This window comes from Canis lupus, chromosome 16 (genome assembly GCF_048164855.1).
Source record: "Canis lupus baileyi chromosome 16, mCanLup2.hap1, whole genome shotgun sequence".
In the NCBI taxonomy this organism is placed as follows: domain Eukaryota; kingdom Metazoa; phylum Chordata; class Mammalia; order Carnivora; family Canidae; genus Canis; species Canis lupus.
Window position 1 is genome coordinate 4,386,024 of NC_132853.1, and position 10,155 is coordinate 4,396,178.

Consider the following 10,155-nt stretch of genomic DNA (forward strand, 5'->3'; position numbering starts at 1 on the left):
CGAAGGTGGAGGTGCGGCGTGCGGAGGCCCTTCGCGGACAGGTGCACGGGCCCATCCCTCTCCGAGGCGCTACCTGCGGTTTACTGGACGTTTATTAGAAGCCCACGCAATATCATGAAGCACCTGCAGGCAGTAAAACCCCTTACATGTGTGAGGCCTTGAGGAAATTAACGGCTCCTCCCTGGGGATGCATATTTTGTGAAGATGTTTATTACAGATGAAGTGCTCCCGGGGTGGAACATTAACAAGTTGTACAGTGATAAAAGGATTTTTATCCTTTCTCGGTGACAGAAGTAGGAAGAAGGCTTTAACGGAATCTATAAAAGGCCCACTTCCTAATGAATTTTCTTAACTCTTTATTAATAGGGTCAGCTGAGTGGAGTCAGAGTCCTTGGACTGCTGGACCACTGGACAAGGGGGATGGAGCCGAATGGGGGGGCACGCCTGGATGCTGGACAGAACTCGCGAGAAGGGTCTGGGTTCAAATTCCAGGCACCAAAGACCATCTGAGAGGCGGGTGCATGAGGAATGAATTCTACCCCAGGAAACTCATTTGAGAGGCCCCTCCAGGTGATGGGGTGAGTCAGGCCAAAAGGCAGGTTCCAAGCCCCTCTTTTTAACCCCCTGTTTCCCACTCCGGCCTGCAGGCCATTACCGAGATGAAAGCCCAGAGAATGCCTTTGGACCATGACTGTGGAATCTAATTGAATTATATGAACGCAGTTAAACGTCTGCTTCAGAGAGGCAGGGCTTGCTTTCAAGACTGGATGCTTCAGGAGTTAATGGGCTATTTGAACAATATAGGCCAAGAGCCGAACACAGGTGGGCTGTGTTAATAACTTTATTTAGACCCGCTTTTTTTTTTCCCTTTGAGGCGCACAAGTCTTCCATTAATGCATTCATTAGAGTTTATGGCCGGGCTCTGGTTTTCTCCTAATGACACTGTCCAGACCCAGCTCCCCAGCTAATTGAGGCCAGCTGCCCGGCTGCCCCGCCCCGGCCTTGGGACCCAGTGTGACCAGGATTAGCTGCTGGAGCTGGACCTGGGCCTGGACAGGGCTGGGGATGATAGTGGTTGAGGGAGGGAACCCTGCTGCTCACCTCCAGGAGCTATGGGAGAGGAGGGGTCAAGGGAGCCTGTGTCTTTGGACACCCCCTCCCAAGCCCCACCCAGGCACAGAGAAGGAGCCCAGATGGGTGAGCTTCCATTCCCACCACCCTATCCCACCCATGGTCAATGCCACCTTCCTTCCTGCCCCCTCCCGGCCCTCCTCCCCACTGCAGTCACACTGATATTCCAAGAGGCCAATCAGATTCCCTCAGGCCCTGCTGAAGAGCCACTGGGACTCCCCACTGCCCTCAGGGGAAACTTCAGACTTTGTCTTGGCATATATGTTCCTTTTGTCACCCCCAGCCTCATCTAGCACTGTCCCTGCATCCTGGGTCCATCCTCTGCTTGTGGTGAACCATCAATCAGGAATGCCTCCCCTTCTGAACCCAATCTGCCAGACTCCGTTCAAATGCAGCCTCCTCCAGGAAGGCTTCCTTTTCTGCCTGAATCAGAATCCTATGAACATGTGTAGGTCTTATCATTGGCCCCCTCCTTCCACTAAACCATAAATATCTTAAGGGTAGGATCCATGTTGATTATTATCAAAATAACTATAACGCCTGGTGATTTCTACTTGTCCGCTGTTTACCAAGTGCCAGGTGCTTTACAAGCATTATTAGTTACATTGAGACTCCGTAGTTTCTTAGGAGACACATTACTTGTCCCCATTTTACAGGTTAAGAAACCAAAGAAGCTCTAGGACAAGAAGTTACTTGCCCACGGATACTCAGCTCTCTCCTTTACCAGACCTCACTTCGTCTCCCTGATCCGTCATGAGACTGTAGCAGCAATGTGCTGGCATTGATTGATACTTGCCTGAAAGCACTGCTTGTTAATTTTCAGGAATCCATTTTGTGAGCCGGTTGTTAAAAACAGCCACTATTAGAAATTAAATTATATAAACTTACAATTCAATAAGTGATATTAAAATCAAAGGTAATAAATACTCCAAAGTCATCGATTTCTATAAATTTATTTCATTTTACTCTCACCAATGCTCTTGAGGTTGTCTCTGTGTTGTAAAAATACTGTATGATGCTGAGCCACTGCACATCCCTTCCCAACTCCATGTCTGGTGACATCATGTTGGTAGCTTGAAATCAGCCATGGCGGGAGTGTTTATACCACGAAAACTGGTGGACCCTACAAATCAGGGTTGGTTGGTTTGTTCTCCAGAGAGCTGGTGGAAAGACCTGTGCCAGCATACCACCAGATTCTAGGGGAAAATCAACAAAGAATCTACCTAGAGCCCTGAGCACAGGGTCTGGTACATACTAGGTGACCCAATTAAAAGTTGCTTTGAAGAGTGTAAGTGGTGGTGATGGCAGCCAGGCCAGTGACATCATGCTCCCCATGCTCCAATCCCCAAACCTCTCTCAGTCCAGGCTACTCTCTGAGCTCTAGACCCACCTGACCTCAGTTTCCTGAATACCCCCACTAGCATGCCCAGGAACCCCTTGGATGTGACACACCAAGAATGGAATCTCTGCCCCACTCCTGGGACTCCCCAGCTCAGCAAGTGGCATCTCCACCCCCCAGCAGCCAGGCCATCCATTTCTCCTGCCCCCTCGCTGTCTGCCATCCTCACCGCCAGCCCTTTAGCACTACCTCTTGCCTACACTGAGATAAGATAACCAGCCCTCGGTGTCTGCCAATTCACTCCCTCCAGTCCCTCCCTTCCAATGGGCATATGCCTCACCCTGTTACCCTTTCCTAGTTCCCAGCTACCTCCAGGAGAAGGTCAAAGCTCCTCACTATCATTTGAGGCTTGCCTCAGCCTCCTGCTGCTAGCTACTGGTCCTCACCTCCCACCTCCTCCCTCATTGCTCCCAGCAATGCCAAACTGCTTATGTTTACTGAGAACATTCTTCTAGATGGTGTTCTGGGTAACTGGGGCTAGAAGACTGAGCAAAGAAAATCCCTGTTCTACTGAAACTCTCATTCTAGCAGGCAAAAAAAAAAGTTAAAAACTATATACATATCAGGGACACATGGGTGGCTCAGTGGTTGAGAGTCTGCCTTTGGCTCAGGTCGTGATCCTGGGGTCCTGGGATCAAGTCCCACAGTGGGTTCCCCATGGGGAGCCTGATTCTCCCTCTGCCTGTGTCTCTGCCTCTCTCCATGTGTCTCTCATGAATAAAATCTTTTTTAAAAAATTATATACATATCACAGGCTATGATATATACATACATATAGGTGTGTGTATACATGTGTGCATATGTAAACATGTATGTGTATGTGTAATATCAGGTGGCTCTGCTAGTATGGAGTTAAAGCAGGATAAGGACAGAGAGTAATTGAGGGGTTGTTTTCCATAGGGTTAGAGGACAGCCTCACCAGTTGGTGACATTTGGGCAGAGACCTGGACAAAGTGAAGGTGTGAGTCATTAGGCAGATGGCACAAACACACAAAGGGCTAGGACTGTTGGGGCTATGCAAGGAACAGGAGTGGTTAGAATAGAATGATCTGGTAAATTTGGAGAAGCATGGGGGCCTTGTTTGTGCCAAGGACTTAGAATTCATCTGGAGTAAGCTAAGAAGGCATTAGCAGATTTTCAGCAGCGGGAAGGATAGGATATCCTAGCAGACAAGTGCTATTGTCACAAGGAGATGATGTGGGCTGTGCTGGCTCTTCCTTCTCGTCCTTGGCTCATGGTATCCTATTGACCTGTAACAGCCTGTCTCTGCTTCTCCTTATCAGGTAAGTCTAAATCCAAAGCTACCTCCTCCAGAAAGCCTCTTTGATTTCTCTCCCCAGGCTGGGTCAGGTAGCCCTTCCCAATTCTCCCTGGATGCCCATTCATGTCCCCCTCATTGCAGTTACCTCACTGTGCGTAAGGTCTTTCTACTCACCTGTTTCCCCAACAGCCAAATGGGAACTTGAGTACAGTGACTGGGATTCTTTCTTCTCAGGGCCAACATATAAACCCGGCACAAGGTTGATGCTTAGTAGACACGTATTGACATAAACTAAAAGATACAGCAGTATTAAGAGAGTGAATGCCACTCAGTAAGACCTCAAAGAATATATTTTAAATGGAAGCTTCTACAGGGTGTCAGAGATCTTGCATTGAACAAAACAAACATGTTCCTACCCTCTTGAATCTCCCACTGTAGGGTCTGGGGAATTTCCAGAAGTTAGTTGTACCGGAGTATAAGAGAGGGAGGAGAAATGATAAGAGCCAATGCAGAGTTGAATCATACTGCATCTTGAATGTCAGGCTGAAGAATTTGCACTTTATCCTGTGATCAATGAGAAGCTGTTGAAAACATGTGCCCTAGCCAAATTTCAGTTTTGGAAAGATGACCCTAAAATGGCATCAGTCCCACATGGCTTTACGAGCTCTCACAAAGAATAGATTATTCACATGCAATTAATATTTTCCAGAGAATAAGAAAGGATGGAAAGTTTCACTTATAATCCTGTGAAGCTAGTATAAATCTCATGCCACAATCCAACAAAGACAGTGCCCTAAGCTCTGTAGATCAGTCTCTTCTGAAATATTGATGGGAAAATATGAAATCAAACACTATCAAAGAGAATCTAGTAGAACATTAAGAGTATAATACACCATGATTAAATGGCACTCATTAGGGCAGCCCGGGTGGCTCAGTGGTTTGGCGCTGCCTTCGGCCCAGGGCGTGATCCTGGAGACCCAGGGTCGAGTCCCTTGTCGGGCTCCCTGCATGGAGCCTGCTTCTCCCTCTGCCTGTGTCTCTGCTTCTCTCTCTCTCTCTCTGTGTCTCTCATGAATAGATAAATAAAATCTTTTTTTATTTTTTTATTTTCTTTATTTATTTATGATCACACACAGAGAGAGAGAGGCAGAGACACAGGCAGAGGGAGAAGCAGGCTCCATGCACCGGGAGGCTGACATGGGATTCGATCCCGGGTCTCCAGGATTGCGCCCTGGGCCAAAGGCAGGCGCCAAACCACTGCGCCACCCAGGGATCCCTAAAATCTTTTTTAAAAAGGGCACTCATTCTAGGAATGCAGGTCCAAGAATGCATGGTCAACATGAGGAAAAGCTACTTATATTGTCCATTGCATTCAATGCCCATTCTCAATTTAAATATTGTGCACACTACATACCTAAAAATGAAATGCCAGCAGCACACAATGCAAGCAGCACAGGTTGCTGACAAGGACAGCTGTGATGGCAACATGCTGCCACATCATCCCGGCTCTCCTGGCTCAGGTGTCCTCCTTTTGTCTTCACTACACAGACATACTCTCACATACCCTTCTCTTCTTGGCCACCCGCAGGTGTTAAAAGTGGTGCTCAGCTTACGAAGCCACACCTGAGGTTATTCATGATTTTCAGTCCACAGATGTAAACCACCCCCTTCAAATAATCACGACATATCAGGGAGCTGATGGGAAGTAGAAAAACACTGGGAAAGAACGTATCACCACTTTCAAATGAAGATGATGTTTGCCTACAAACGCTCAACACTCAAATAAAAAATTAAATAAAATTTAATTCATTGATTAAATTGAAGTAAATTGAATTTAAATAAAAATCGACACTTAAATGAAAAATGATTAGAACTAAAAAGAGAGTTTGGTAGAATAGCCAGTGGTTAGATAAATAGAAATAGCTTTCTATATTTCAGTGACAAGCAGTTAGAAAATGTAATGGAAAAAAATCCCATTTATATAAGCCATAAAAAGTACCAAATACCTACAAATAAACAACCAGAAATGTATAGGACCTCTACAAATAAAACTAAAAAACTTTATTGAGGGATATAGCACTCTTGAATAATTCTTGATGGGAAGATCAATTACTATAAAAATCTATAAAATGCTTATTTTCTCTAAAGTAATCTACAAATTTAACCCAAATACAAATGAAAAGCAGTGGAATTTTTATTTTTTTAGTTAAATAATTCTAAAGTTCATCTGGAAATACAGATGTTTGAGAATTACCAAAATTTTTTGAAAAAAATTAATGAGAGTTTGCTTATAAGATAACAAAACATATTGTAAAACTACAGTCAATAAATCAAGGAGACACTGGCAGAGGAAGAGAAAACCATGTCAACGAGACAGATCCAAAGACAGTAAGAATTAAATACAGCAAAATATAGGATTCAAATCTATCAGGAAATAGCGGAATTTTTAATAAATAAGTGAAAACATTAAGAGAACCACTGGGGAAAAATTAAGTTCAATTCATACCTTACACGAAAATAAATTCCAGATTTATTAAGGATTTAAGACTTTAGAAGGGAATTTACTTAATTACCAGAAGAAAATATCAGCATTTTTATAATCTTGAGTGTATAGATCTTTCTAATATGACTCCAAAGACCAAAAATATTTTTAATTGCTATATTTAACTACATAAACGTATTCCAAATGAGCAAAATATAAAAGATACACTCTTATTGGAGGGAAGAGGGATATTTGCTAGGTAGATGACAGAAAGAAGTGAATATACTTACATATAAGAATCTCTTACAAATCTAGAAATACAACAGAAACAATTCACAAAGAAAGAAATTAAAATGGTCTGTATATGTAAGAAAAAGTGCCAACCTCAGCCATGGTCAAAAAAGGCAAATCACTATCACATGAAGATAGCACATTTTGTTTATCAGCTCAGTCAAGATTCAAAAGAGTGGTAATACCCAGTGCTGATGACAATGCAGGGAAAGAGGCGCCCTGCACAGCTGGCGGGGGAGCCGGCGGCGCAGCCTTCAGGAGGAGGCAGCACACACTAACAGCCTTCCAGTACTTTATCATGAAAGATAAAGTACTGGGGCACCTGGGTGCTTCAGTTAAGAATCTGCCTTGGGGTGAGGGTGGGGGCAGCCCGGGGGGCTCAGCGGTTTAGCGCCGCCTGTGGGACCAAGGAAATTTAACAAAAATCCCCTACCCCTGGACAAGCAGAGCAGGACTGACTCTATTTTGGGCTGCACCCGCCATGTGCTGACCTGCTTATTACTTAGGGCACTGCCCCGCCCTAATCAAAGACCAGGGCACACCCTAAGGAAATCCGGCTCATGACAATGTGACCCTGCTTTGTGCCCGCCAAAACTGTGCTCCAATTCTGACCAAAGTAATAGGGCAGCTCAAGTGGATACTATAGGGTAAGGTGTAATTCAATCGGCCACCTGCGTGTGGACCGACATGACTGTGCAACTTTCTGCGTATCCCATGGGCCACTGGCCCCTATAAAGCTGCTACGCCTCTTAGTCTCGGGGTCCAAGTCCCTGCTCCGTTGTGTCGGGTACACTTGGACCCAAGCTCGAGCTTGTAATAAACCCTCGTGTGATTGCATCGGTGTCGGCTCCGTGGTGGTTTCTCGGGTTCTCAATCTTGGGCACAACATCTGGGGGCTTGTCCGGGATCCGAGAGACCCCCAGGACCCTATCCGGCGGGTTTCATGCGTGGTGAGTGCACTCCACTTTTTCCACCTTTTGCGCGCATGTTTCTGAGAGCTCTAACCTGAAGGAATTCCGATCTGTATTAGGTCGGCATTGGCTTAAGCGGACGCGCTGGCGGGCCATGGACCGAGGGTCTTGAGGAGACGTCCCTTGCCCCCACCGGGAGGACGGGGCCCTCACCTGTAAGGAGGACGGGCTGCCAGCCCTTCGGGTTGCTTTCTGTTTTGTCTCTGCGGCCGCACTGGAACGTTGGTCTGTGTTACTAAGTACTTGTTAACTTTTTTTGCATTTGTCTGGGTTGTTGTGTCCTTGTTAATTGTCTTTACTGTGTGTCTTGGTGTGGATTGGGGACATAATGGGGGAGACAGAAACCACTCCCCTGTCTCTTATGCTCTCCCACTTCTCGGATGCTAGGGAAAGAGCTCGTATTCTGAGCATAGACATACGGAGAGAGAGATTCCGAATTTATTGCATGTCAGAATGGCCAACCTTTGACGTGGGATGGCCCCGAGAAGGAACTTTTCACCTACCTATTATCTTACAGGTTAAGGCCGTGATCTTCAGGGACAAACCGGACGGCCACTCTGACCAGGTGCCCTACATCCTGATCTGGCAGGACATGATCGAGAATCCCCCTCTTTGGCTAAAACCATTTTTACCCCCCAAAGCAGGACCCACCGAGATTCTAGCCCTGCGGAAAGCCGAGAAGGAGGCCGACTCTACTCCAAGCGCCCCTTTATCCGGTCTTCCAGGATTCCTCCCCGGAGGACCTGATTCTCCCGCCCGCCCTACCAGGCACCCCCTCCCCCTTTCACCCCTCCATCGGAGACACCGGGGGCTGCAGAAGGGGCGCCACCCCTCCCTGACGAGGGAGGCCCTGTCGCGGGCCGGCAGCGGGGACACGCGGTCGGACCCCGCGGACGGCCCCACCTCTGAATGCGGGGCCAGCCGACTCCACCGCCCTTCCCCTCCGTGCCATGGGGCCCCCGATGAGACTGGCGAACAGCTAATGTTATATTGGCCATTCTCCACCAGTGATTTATATAATTGGAAAACCCAAAATGCAAAGTTCTCTCATAATCCGAGAGATCTAATCGGGCTTTTAGATACTGTTCTCCTTACCCAGCAGCCTACTTGGGATGATGCCGACAGCTCTTGCAGGTTCTCCTCACCACCGAGGAGAGAGAACGAATTCAGGTGGAAGCCCGGAAGTCTGTCCTGGGAGAGGACAGACAGCCGACTCAAAACCCAGACCTCATAAATGCCGCCTTCCCTTTATCCCGCCCCACCTGGGACTACAACTCGCCTGAAGGTAAGGAGAGACCCCGGGTCCACCGCCAGACTCTAATGGCAGGGCTCCAGGCTGCCGCACGCAAGCCCACCAATCTGGCCAAGGTCTATGATGTGAGGCAGGGTAAGGGTGAGAGTCCAGCAGCCTTCTTAGAGAGAGTCATAGAGGCTTTTAGGCAGTGCACCCCTATGAACCCAGAAGCCCCAGAAACAAAGGCCACAATTATCATGGCTTTTGTTAACCAGGCCGCTCCGGACATTAAAAAGAAATTGCAAAGAGTAGAAAGACTGGGAGAGAAGAGCTTGCAGGACTTAGTGATAGTAGCAGAACGAGTCTATAATAATAGAGAAAGTCCGGAAGAACAACAAACCAAACTAAGTGACCGGCAGACCCGAAACCTGGCCAAGATCCTGCTGGCCACAACCATGGACGACCCACAGGAAAGACGGAGGCACCTCAAGAAGCTGGCTTCAGGGACCGGTAAGGAGGATGGCCCTGGTCCCCCTTGGGAGTGCCCTAAGATGAACAAAAACCAATGCGCCTATCGCAAAGAGGAGGGCCATTGGGTAAAAAGCTGCCCTAACAAAAGATCTAAGGCCCCTGCCAAGATCTTGGAAATGGAGGACCTGGACAATTAGGGGAATCAGGGTTCAGCACTCCTCCCCGAGCCCAGGGTAACTCTTAAAGTGGAGGGGCAACCTGTTGAATTCCTAGTGGACACTGGGGCACAACATTCGGTTTTATTACAACCCCAAGGGAAATTGGCAAACAAAACTTCATGGGTGCAAGGGGCCACGGGCACCAAACAATACTCATGAACTACCCGAAGAACTGTGGATCTCGGCAAGGGCCGGGTATCCCACTCCTTCATGGTCATCCCTGAGTGTTCCTACCCGTTGTTAGGTCAGGATTTGCTCACTAAGATGGGGGCACAAATTTGCTTCCACCCCGAAGGGGCAAAAGTCCTAAACAAGAAGGGGCACCCGATTCAGGTGCTTGTCCTGAGTTTAGAAGATGAATATCGTCTCCACCAAATGCCCTCAGCCCCAATGACTGACATTGACCATTGGCTGCGGGAATTTCCCCAAGCGTGGGCAGAAACTGGGGGAGTCGGGCTGGCCCAGTATCGACCAGCCATATACATAGAACTAAAGCCGGGGGCAGACCCTGTCAGGGTCCGCCAATACCCCATGCCTCTAGTAGCACGAGAGGGGATCACACCCCACATACGGCGACTACTGGACTCTACGAGGCCACCAGGCACCAGCAAAATTTCGAATGGACAGAGGCCATGAACAGAGCCTTTAATGACCTTAAACAGGCCTTACTGTCTGCCCTGGCTCTTGGGTTGCCCGA

General features: G+C 47.7%; 1 long non-coding RNA gene across 1 annotated transcript; it reads right to left on the minus strand.

Moving 5' to 3' along the window:
• Positions 1–1,293: 1,293 nt before the first annotated feature.
• On the minus strand, positions 1,294–7,996 carry LOC140605739 (uncharacterized). Its single transcript, XR_012008302.1, has 3 exons — positions 7,689–7,996; positions 3,966–4,082; positions 1,294–2,327 (listed from the first exon to the last, which is right to left on the minus strand). It is a non-coding gene; the product is annotated as an uncharacterized lncRNA (long non-coding RNA).
• Positions 7,997–10,155: the final 2,159 nt, after the last annotated feature.